Genomic DNA, 12,269 nt, shown 5'->3' with positions numbered 1-12,269 from the left:
GCAGGTGTCTTCCTAATGGACGTAGGTGCCGCAGTGGAAGCCATCGCAGCCACCATTGCTGACGTGCTGCTGGTGCATGCGTCGGGTGCATGTGATTGGCCTGCCCTGGCCTCGGCCCAGACAGCAGTCCGAGCCCTCCAGGGGTGTAAGGTGGTGGCTGCTGGGGTGAAGGTAATTCCTTTTGATGGCCTGGCGAGCTGTTGCGGGCTGCCATGGCTTCAGGCTGTCGTGGAAGTGGCATTCGCTGCACCCGGACAACGAGGGCCAGCGTGTGGTCGTTGCGTTTTAGCCTTTCCACAGTACTGCTGTGCCTCCCTGACAGTGATGACCCAGATGGAGCCTTTTCTGTTGACGACGGGCGCCCGGCAGGCCCGCTCGAGTGTGGCGGAGCGGAAGACGATGACGTTGAAGACGACGATGATGACGACAATGACAAGGAGCTGTGCCCCGACGACTTCCCTCCACCCGCCGGGTGGAGCACGGACGTGTCAGCAGTGTGGTCACCCTGACCAAAGGTGTCAACGCTCCCATGCCGCTGCCCCAAGTGATTTCGTAGAGCCCGTGGTTTTGTGACTTGGTTACATATTTCACACACAACTAAATACAAATCATACCACGCTAGACAAAATCTGAAAAGTTCCGTATCCTCCTTTCTTAATTTCATGGCATCGCTTTCTCTTTTCGCTGTCTCTGTCTCTGTATCGGCTTCTTTATTTTCTGGACTCCTGAAGAAGATAGTTTCGGTCCAAGAATTCCATGACTGTCCTTCAGTAGCCGACAAACTAGTAGTGGCCGCCAGTCTGTGAAGATCTTTCAATAGTTTGGCAGTAGAAGGGTATTTGTCTTCTACTAGTTGGAAGCGGTGTCGCAGAGTTGCAGCAACAGGAAAGGGACTGCTGCAGGCACCAAAAGGAACCCTTGTGATGTGCAGTTCTTCAATATTGGAAGATCCTTTTTCAAAGCAGAAGTAACGAAACGCGTCTCGGTCTTGTTCAGCCAGCGATATTTGAAGAAAGGCTTTTTTGATATCGGCGGAAATTATCATCTTGAAGCTGCGAAACTTTAGCCGTAAGTCGATGATGTTGAGGTTCAAATTCGGCCCTGTCCACAAGACGTCGTTGAGTGAAGGTGACTCCGAAGCACAAGAAGAGGCGTCGGATACCATCCGTAGTTCAGTCGTAGTTCTGTCGCGTCGCACTACTGCTCGGTGTGGCATATAGTACGTGATATGTTCACTCGCACTGTCCATTGTGACCTTCTCAGCATAGTCTTTGATATAGTAGCTCCTAATGGCACTGTCATATTCCTTCTGAAACTCTGGTTCTCGATGTAGCGTTCCCTGCAAGGATTCCGGCCTCTTTAACGTTATATCCCGGTTATTTTTAGGCTGGGAAGAATTGCTGCGCCACGGCAGTTCAACTTGCTCGCGACCATTGTTTCTAATAGTTGTTTCCACGAAGTTCTTCAGGACGTGTTCGTCATCTTTCGAAAGTCTGTCTTCGTTAGTCAGCCCCAGATGTTCTATTTCCCAGGAAGACCTCAGTTGCTGAAAAACATCGGCTTCCATTAGGCATATGTTGAAGTTCCTTGCGGTTTCCGGCTTGTAGAACTTAGGTGGACTTCTGGTATCTCCATGAAGTGTCCATCCTATGATAGTTTCGATGGCGGTCAAGGAGTCGTCCAGTCGATGAATTCTTCCGCTGACAAGCTGCCAGTAATAGTCGGCACCTATAAGGATGCTTATTCCAGGCTCAGGCGAGACCTGAACTGCGTTGACGTCAGCCAAACGTAGGTTCTTGCTTTTCAACTTTGCAAGTACATTTGTATCTGTCAATGCTGACAAGTCATTGCATATTTCGGGAACTTCTATCGCCTCTACTTCTAGTGAGTTTGAGTCGTACTGGCAATGCAGCGTGACTCGTGCTCTTCGATAATATTTCCGCGGTGCTGAAACGTTTCCAAATCCCGAGATTGTGAGCTGCTCTTCGGCTAACACAGTGGCTTTCAGCTTCCTAGACAATTCTTCCGTGATGAAGCTGCGTTGACTGCCACCATCAATCAACATTCTTACAAAGCATTTGCTTCCAGTGCCCAGAGCCCAAACTTGGGCGGTCTGCAGAAGAACTCTGTACTTTAGCGAGTCCGTCGATGAGCTGGAAACAGTTGTCTGCGTTTCTGTATTCTTCTGCTTCCATTTTGGGTCACACATCGTGGTGATATGTCGTCCCTTGCATTTCTCACAGCTTAGTCTCTTCCAGCTTCGGCATTCCTTAGCTTTGTGAAATTGTCTAGCGCAGCGGAAACAGCATCCTAATTTCCGTAGTTTCTGCTTTTTCTCGTCTAATGTTAGTTCCGCTGGGCAGACATCCAACGAGTGATCTTTGCCTCCGCATAATATACAACTCTCTGTAGTCAGTTTCACGGTTAGCATAGATGCAGAACCTTGGAAATGCTCGTTAGATTGTCGTTTTGCTGTTGAGGCTTGTTCTCTCTTGTCAGAAGTCATCATTATAGTATGTTCCCGGCTTCTTACTTCAAGACTCAGGAAGTCTAGAAGAACAGACATTTCATTTAGCCTGTCACTAGTAACACCTGTATTTGTCGAAGACAAGATGCGCTGATTATAACGGAGTACCATTTCTTGCGGAAGATTTTGTATTACAGCAGTTTTCAGAAGCACTCCATATTCTTTTTCTTCGACGCCAAGGTTATGCAGGGATCTCACGCGAGTCTGCACTTCTTCATGCAACCTTTGAAGCCCTTCGAAATCTTCGCAAGAACGAACTTTACGTAGGTTTAGAAGGCGACGCATGTGGTCGTTAACAATCAGTGACTTCTGACCGAATCTTTCTTTGAGAAGTTCTATAGCTGTGCTATAGCTCTCGTTAGTTGTCGACAGGCCGCTGATGACACCTTCCGCTTTACCCATCAAGTAGGTTCGAAGATATTTCAATTTGTCTACGTCGGTGATATATCGGTTCTGGTGAACAGTAGACTCAAATTGATCCCAAAATTCTGGCCATTTGATGGGGTCACCATGAAACTTCGGCACATCGAGCTTCGGTAGCTTAACGTGTGTGCGTGCTTGAGGAAAGTCATCGTGAGATGCGTGCGCAGCCGTTGTTTGCTGAGCGGATAAAATGCGTTCAGCGCGGGATTTCGCGAGGACGATAGATTCTTGATACTGTCCGACGCTTTGAAGCTGATCCTCAAGGTTATCATCCGTAACATGCTCTTCTACTTGTTTATCAAGGTCCGTAAGCATAGTTTCCTTTATCTTTAATAGGTTAAGATGGTCAGTCAGCTCACCATATGGCGTTGGTTCCGTCTGCATAAGAGTTGTCATGTCGTTGATGATCCTGGTGACCACCGCTCGAACGGTAGCACGCTTCCGTCGTATTCTTTCCATGTCGTCACGTCGGGAATCGGTGGCTTCGTGATGACGTGGATCGTTCTTCGATTCTGTCGCAGCGTCGGTGCGTTGATCGCGTCGGTCGGTCGTCCTCTTCAGGTAGCTCGCTTCATCGTCAGGGGTCTTCAACTGTAGATCTGATATCCTGGTCACGGTACCATATGTTGAAAACCAGGAAGCGGAGCAGAAGTAGAGAACGTCTTCTTTATTCGCCGCTTGCAAAAACAACTAAAAATGCAGGCGCGCGCTCGGCTCTACGCTCATTTTTCACTTCGTCTTCTTCTCTTCTTTTTCGGAGCATAATATTCAACAATGGCAAAATGATGACTGCGTGACGACGATGGCTTGACAACATTGGTCTCACGATAACGATGTGACGACGTCGGCACGAAACAGTCGAATGACGAAGCTAGAATGACGATAATAAAACGATTGCGAGCGCATCACGGCGACAGTGTGAAAACGAACGCATGGCGACGAACGCATGACGGCTATGGCGGGACAACAGCAGTATGACGAGAATCAGATAAGCTGGAATGAACCCTACACAGTGACCCTGATGGCATGCTCAAAATGCCTGAAGTAGTAAGAATGGCATTCGCATTAAATATCAACCACGGTGGCTCAGTGACTATGACATCCACTCCGATGCCGAGTACGGGGTCGGAGGTTTGATATGCCACCTCGGTAGCCTAAACCAGCGTGGTATAATCCCGCAAAATGGTGGTTCAACGAGTTTGTTCCAGTAATATTCTATTTGGGGCGCGCAATGGGTGAGAAATATTTTTGAGAAATGTTCGAATTCCACTAATGTGGGCGACGCGAGGAAGCAACGTCTATAATTCAAGCGTACGGGCAACCGATTAGAGAACAATAACGGGAAATTCCATCTCACGATTAATGTCCATGTTAATGCGAATGCCATCGGAGCCATGTGGGGACACGCCATGTTGCCACCACCGAAACGCGTCCTGTTGTAGGAGGCGGGAACTGCAGCTGGGCTCCTCTCTCGCGCTTTTCCCTGAACACGCTGCGCCATCTAGCGCGGGCTGCGAAATTCGCGCCCGGCGCCCGTGTGCAAACACATTCAGGCAAGACTGTCTCGATATACGTCTCACGAGTTCGATTCCGCCCTCCACCGGATATATTATAAAGGCTATATTTTTGTCACGGGAGAGCTGCGCGTACCCAAAGGCACATTATCAGCTACATAAGTTGGCGCCAAATGGTGTCATCGAATCGCTGCACATCACCAGTGGCATTTGCCCCGCGACTCAAGGTGGTGTCAAACGGGTTCGCTGAAGAGGGCACACATACCCTGTGCCGCATACCCAGTGACGTACACACAGTGACCCAAGTTCGTCAGATGATCGGTTTCAAACTCTGTTCCCCGGCACGTCAGCCCGATGCTGCAAGCGTTAGATAGGGGACGAGTTAATGAAATCTTAGTTGAAATCGAAAGAAATCGAAATGGGCATGGGCAGGGCATCTAATGAGGAGGAAAGATAACTGGTTGTCAATAAGGGTTACGGAATGGATTCCAAGAGAATGAAAGCGTAGTAGGGGGCGGCAGGAAGTTAGGTGGACAGACGATATTAAGAAGTTCGCAGGGACAACATGACCACAATTAGCACACGACCGGGGTAGTTGGAGAAGTATGGGAGGGGTTTTCCCCTGCAGTGGGCGTAGCCATGATGATGGTGATGATTATGATTATGATGAATTACCACAGACACTGATCCAAGTTGGCTGGAGGACGGTGGGAGACCCTGCCCGACGGCCCGTTGGTACCCTAATAGTGCGCGAAATTCCCAAAGAATGCTAATCGCAATAAAAACTATACGCTCATCACCACAAGCACTAAGGAGCCACGGGCAAGCACCGCTGGCCGGTAGCCCAGTGACTATGTCACTGCACTGCTGAACTCGAGGTTGCGGGTTCGATCACGGTCTTGGAGCCCGAACCACAGTGACGCGTAATAAAAAGAAACTTTCGCGTACCACGCGTTCGGGTCGCGTTAAACAACCCCGGTTCGCCCACCATCACTAACATATCAAGCGGAAGGATCGGCGGTAATTTTATCTTACGAACAATTGCAGATAAAGTGATTTTCGCGAATAGTGGCCCAGATTAAAAGCGAGGTAGCGGTGTTAGATCAGGCCGTAATTGAAGGCAGATGCAACAAACTGAGCTCGCCGCTTTTTTGCTCGGTGCGCCTGCACCGGTGCGCCTAGAGTTTCGATAAATTGCGCATTCACTAAAAATAATAAACAAAAACAAGGGAGACGATTGTTTCCTAGTAACATCTTAGATAGCGAGCAGAAGAACGCGTTTACCTGGCGTTCTCACATCTATACGCACAACAGTAGTCAAAATTTGATCTTTATCACCGTGTCCTCGCGCCCTTGATACCTGCAAAATCTGCATAGTTTTTCGCACAGCTTACGAATTTTGAATAATTCTACAATTTTACGATTTCTTGCGCCAAGTGTTATGGAAAAAAATAATTTCGAGGCACGAAAATGTTTGAGGGTGTTAAAAGATGGGGCTGTACAAAATTGCGCACTAAAAATGGGTGCAAAATTGAAATTGTCGTACCGGCGTCGACTTACCGTGCCAGCGCAAGACGCTATATATGGCGCCATCTTAGTCTTCTATTTAGTTTTGATGAAGCATTCTGATTGTCACTAATACTGGAACTTACCTTGAGAAAGTTTGTCCAAAGGAGTTCTTCAACTAGGCGAAATCGGCAATAACAACGACGCTGAAGAAGTGACTGTGATCCAAAAACAATGCTTTGTTCTTCGGACTCTCTTGTTTCAATCTTGTCGCTGCTTGTTTGCTGCGTTTAAACTTGAGTAATCATCATTAAAGTGCGTATGCATCCCAGAAAAGATGCGTTCCCATGGCAAATCTTGCATGCTAATCTTGCAAACATCTCGCAAAAACTGATTGCATGCATCCCATTTTTCTTTCCCAGTCGCAGTTGCGTTGCAGGATATTTACAAATTACTATGTTCATAGTTTGCCAGGTATGCCCCTGCGTAGCGGCCAGTAGGGAACACAGATATTTCACAGGCACTCACAGCACTGCATTGTGCGTCCGACGCGAAACAGCAGAGCCCGACGCGTTTACACGCTTCATGCCTTATAACAGAAAGATTTACAGTCACTTTTGCATACGCCGAAGAGGGTGAAGGCGAAATCGTCTTCGCTCAAGAGACATTTATTAATTAGTTGGCATTCTCATTGGAATGCGTTGTTTATTACTTCTTATTACTTGTTTTCTCCCGCAAGAGGTCGTGGGTTCGAGTGCTTTTACTAAAGCTACTATAATTAACTGTGCTATAATCAACTTCGGCCTAATTAACACCAAGAAGTCGGGGGTCCGACTACCACCTAAGGTCGAGGGTCGGACTCCACCAATGGTCGGGGGTTCGAGTGCTTTAATTAGCTCTATATTAATTATCTGTGCCTTTCTTCGCATGACTAGCGGTATCAATGCGGCAGCGACGTGGAAGAAGCGATCTCGAAGAAGACCACGAATAACGAGCAAGCTGTGGCACGAGCGCTCCTATTTTCTCCACCTCACAACACGACCGTGAAACGTAGAGATCTAAGGCTTTTGCCCTAATGTGCTCCCATTCGTCAAGATACGCCCTCTCTGTCAGCTATGTAGTGTTGTCGGCAGCGATATTCGGTTGCCTAATTCCATTTTCTCAAAAAATTGTGCTTTAACCGATAGCATTAACATGAAAAGCATACGCTGCCAACGGACCTTGTTATAGCAGTTTTGTGTCCGTAAATTTTTTTTTCATCTGCAAACAATGCATGAAGAAAATATGCTTTTAACTGCCCGTAGTAAGTAAGGAGGACTCGTAGAGGGACAACTTGTTCCGCTGCTCCTTCCGGCGGGTCTCCTCAACAGTGAAGTCATCATATCGTTTGATTCATAGGATAAAAACGTGCTTCATAGTATGATCGCCGAGACAGTTTCCGCTGACGTCTCTGCGTGCAGGGAAGTCCACCTCTCACGCTATGGTGCTTATACTGTCGATGACTCCCTTGAAAGCCCAAGTCTTCGATGTTGTCCTTATGAGGAATGGTCCCGAGACCACGGTCGACGCGACGGCCCTAATAGTCTACTGGAATCACCTTCTCGCCTCCATCGCTGCCATCTGTGACACTACTAATTTCAAGAACATTGACAACGGCTACCTACGTACTCGCCATTTCTCTTTGTAATGACCTCGGGCAATGAGAGTATATGAATAAATAAACTGTTGGCCTCTTTGAGGTCTACTGCGTTCAACACATGGGAGGACTCAACTTCCAAGTCACCGTCAAGAGCATGGCTTCCATAACTCTAATTCTTTATGCTGGCTGCCTTGTCATCTGTGGCTAGCGTTGTCCTCTCGTTCCCAGCGGCCCATAGATAACCAACGTAACCTACACCTTCTTGCGGTCCTTCGTTCCGAATGAAGTCCTCGTCCAGGCGCGATCACCATACGACAAAGTTCTGTCTGTCAACGTTGGTCTTATGAGCGGACGACGTGGCGTGCTCACGGGCATCCGCTTCGTTCGGAGAGAAATGAGCACCACAACCCCGGTCCCTAATTACCTGCGGGTCTCTGGTCACCGTGTCACGTTTTACTACCGCGGCTTGCAGCGCGTGTGTCATCGGCACGGCTCTAGCGACCAGTACCGTGCACAGTGCACCGCGGCGTTCTGTGGCCGTTGTGGTATCCATGGCCACGAAAGCGACGGATGTGACCATCCTTGTCGGCGTTGCGGGGATGGTCACCCTACGGTCGCGTGCCCTGCGCGGCGCTCATACTCGGACGCTGCTGCTGGAACCTTCTCCCTTACTGCCTGCGTCAGCTGCGGTCCCGACTGCTCGTGACGCCGAAACCGAAGAGAGCGTCTCGAAACCGCGCCAACCAGCTGCGGCAATTGACGAAGAAGAAGCAAGCAGCTCGGGCAATCACGACACTCTATGTTGGCCGGCCTCCTCGACGAACAAAGAAGACCGTGTTGTTGATGAGGTCTTCTTTTTGATGATGATGACCGTGCTGTCGCTGGCCTCCCGAGCAGCAAAGGACGCGTGCTGTGGCCGATAGCACCTCCACTTCGGCTGCTGCCATCAGTCCACCTGATGGCTCCGAGCTTTTAAGCATGTCTAGAACCCCTGACCCTACAATTTCTGCGCTCCATACACCCGCGAATTGTGCTGTGACTTTATTCGTCTGAATAGCCTCACTTACAACGCCGCATCCGATTTATTTCTCTTCTGCAGAAACCACTGTGCCGTTGCGTCTGAACGAGCCCCGGGCTGCCGAAGTGCACGGTGGCGATGATGTCTATCCCGGAGCCCAACCGTTACCGACATCATCATGATCAGAAAACAGAGATTCAGCCTCAGAGTTGATGGTAGCGTTGGACTCTCGCCAAGCCTGCATGGACTCCATGTAGAAATGGCGGCTCCACAAGAAGTAAAGCGTGCCCACGCGTCAGCGCTCTGGATCGCCGCGCCGAGGTACAGCTACCAAAGAAACCTCGGCCTTTTTAGTCAGGATCGAAGTGCCCTGGGATGATGTCTCGTGCATGTCCCTTCGACTTGTATTCGGGGTGCAGACTTGAGCAACACGACCAAATCAGTTCAGTGGCACTTTCATAGCAAAGTATGGCTGACACCAGGAATAATATTCTATTAAGCGCACAGGGCTTCCGAAGTCCTATAAAACAAGCTAAGTTATCAGTGTGACCCGCGCCAAAAATTTGCATTCTGTGTTTGCAAGAAACAAATTTCTTCACCAGTTAAAATGTTCTCGCTTTCAAGCACATTTTCAGCCTAAATTGCTTTTTTTTTCTCTTTCGTGACGTCACGCTCTAGTGTGGTAGGTATTATTGTTTTGCACTAAAGCCCTCTTGCGAGATTTTTTTTCTTTATGATCGGAAAGGGAGGATATTCGCATTTGATTGTGTACTATCTTCATTTAGGTTACGTATTTTGTGCATCTCATGAACCAGCGCAGGTCCCTAAGTCTGATTATTTTTATTTTCATGAGCTGGACGAGTATTTCCTGGACAGCCATCACGTGGTGCTTGTTGGGGATTTTAATTGGGTTTTAGACACGCGAGCAGATGTGCATAGCCCGGGCTGGGGTCGACCTGATTCGAATGCACGGCAGCTGCGTCGTCTCGCTCAGCACTTTTCATTTCTGTACACATTTCGACTTTTTCGTGGATCTTCGTTTGCCTGGACGTGGCGACGCGGCGCGGCGTCAAACAGGTTAGACCGTGCCTATGTGTCAAAAAATTTAACTCAGTATGTCTCACGGTCTCATGTGATAATTTAACCTTCACCTCCTGTTTATATTTCCGATCACAGACCAGTTATCCTTGAAGTGAGCATCCCTCCTTCCTCATGGGTAATACCCTGGCGCCTCGATCGGCGTTCTACATGACGCGCGCTCTTGTTTTCAGGAGTCTTGCGCGCCCCTCTTTCTGAATCTGACCCAGAGTCGTAGGACGCGCTCAAAGTGCAGTGGCGTCTGCATTGTTCAGTTGAAGTTCGTGCACTCATATGACGTATGTCAGAAGAACTGGCGGATACTGCCACAAAGTTCCTTCTTGTCCTTCGGGTCAATTAACTGACTCCGCTGATGCAGTCATGACAGTTGGAGCTACAAAGTCGGAGTTCCAACGCGTCATCGCTGCGTCGTTTTTGTCAGCGGCTGCTTGGCGATGCAGACGTAATCACTGTGCACAACCTGAAGTTCCGCGCTTTGCAAGAAACTCGGCGTTTCGACAGCTGAGTAAATTTGGTTCTAGTTATGTCGCCTCTCGTGTGTGATTATTCGCTCTCTGTAACGCATTTTGAAAACATTGCCCGTATGACTGCGCAAGGAGACCATGGTACTGAAGGATCTCGTACAATGCTTGGTAGGATGCCTTATGTTCCACCTGAGGTAGCCCAGATTTTTGTATATACACATCCCATCGCATCCTACAAAAATAATGTAAAGTGCCTGCAAACCACTGTGAACACTGCATACATTGAACATCATTTTATATAACGTCATAATTAGTTTATGTGTAATTGTGCGTTTCCGTAGGTCTATGTGTTATATATTAGGGAGGGTGGACTCGGACACCTCTTTGAAAACGTGCCATGTATACAATGCTTCTTACTTTGTATGTGTCACCGTCCTGGTGGAATTGGTCCGTCACTGTGACTCAGTGTTCATATCGTATTTTGTTGAAATAAAGTTATTCTACACAAAAGTAGCAATTATGGGCAATTAAAATTAATTAAGGTGAATTACAGTGACGTAAAGAAAATTAAAGTTAGAAGTTGCAGTAAAGGGACTTAAGTTGGACTAAACTTAATTAAGGTGAAGTAAAGTGAATTACAGTGGATTAACGTAGAATAAAGTGAATTAAGTAGAGAAAAGTAGAGTAAGGTTTGTGCAGTTAGATCAACCTTAGGTGGATAAAAGGAGCTCAGGGTTGGTACAAATTAAAGCAAGGCAGATTAAGGTGCATTAGGCAGAGTTGTGAAGGACGCTGTATGATCACACAATGTATGACGTCACGTACCATGGTCAGGTGATAATTCGTTGTGAAATATATACCGAGATGCTCAAGTATGACGTTAGGACACGCCACAATGCTTTCTCGTTCACATCACGCAAGGATACTTAGGTGACTGTCAATTTTTTTGAACATCTGTAGTGCTGAGTTCGGTTCATAGGAAGTTTCTGCGCTTTGAGGGGTTGCTTACATTCATCTCACACTACCAGCTTTTAGACTGCTGGTTATCTCTGTCAGCGTATTAATCTCAACTGTCAGGCAGTCGACGCGTGCATGATCTCTGCAGTGGGGCAATATTTTTCTTTAATTTCGGGGGTACCTTGATTCTTGAATTCGCTCGTTCATTGGGACCTCACTTAAATTTCTTGTGTTTCATTCTTATTTGGCTGCAGCACCTTGTAAACTTTGTGTATGTTAAAGGAACATACATATTAAATAAATACGGTACGTCACACTACCTGTACCATTTAATTAGATTTTTAAAAAATAACAAGATAGCGAAGCTACACTGGCCGCACGCCTAGATCCTACGAATGATCGAATGATGAAAGGAAGGACGGAAATAATAAATTAATTATTCGTTTATGGTTTTATTCAGTTGAAATATGTATCGTTGTGCTGACATCTTGATCTTAGCCGTTAGCATTACGGCTAATAATGACGACATGCAGTTGTTATACACGTTTAATAACACAAACACACTTTTGTAGAAGATTGATAGAGTCGATCAAATGAAAAAAAACTTAGGACGTCATGGTAAAAAGGAATTATTTTAGGTTGAGAGGCATTTTAGGTCCTAAACTTGAGTCGTTATTTACCACAATATCTCTAGCCTTAGCCAAAAGGTAGCAAGCTCACACAACACAAAGAAGCATAACAGAAAGAGGCCAAGTGGCATTCTATTGGCGACATCAATACCAAAACTCTGGGCTAGACAACGAGAATCCATCACGATTTCAGTCGCAGAATATAATGTAGATTCATAGGCCATATATGATCATCGATGTTGGAGAGCAGGTGGTTAAGGGACAGTTCAGTCTCTCAAGAAACTTTTCCATTGGGGTGATAATTCGCGATGTTACAATTTGCCACACGAAATGTTGTGCAAGTTTTCATGCACCTGAGGTATTTTGTCATGAGATAAAGAATAAGTATCTACAAGACAGCGCTCCAAGAATACGTTAAAGAAGAAACAAACAAACAGACTTCCAAACCTAGGTTCTGAGCGGCGACGGACGCTGATAATCCACGCCACTTGCTG

The sequence above is a fragment of the Dermacentor andersoni genome, chromosome 9 (genome assembly GCF_023375885.2).
Source record: "Dermacentor andersoni chromosome 9, qqDerAnde1_hic_scaffold, whole genome shotgun sequence".
Taxonomy (NCBI): domain Eukaryota; kingdom Metazoa; phylum Arthropoda; class Arachnida; order Ixodida; family Ixodidae; genus Dermacentor; species Dermacentor andersoni.
This window is presented reverse-complemented; position numbering follows the sequence as displayed.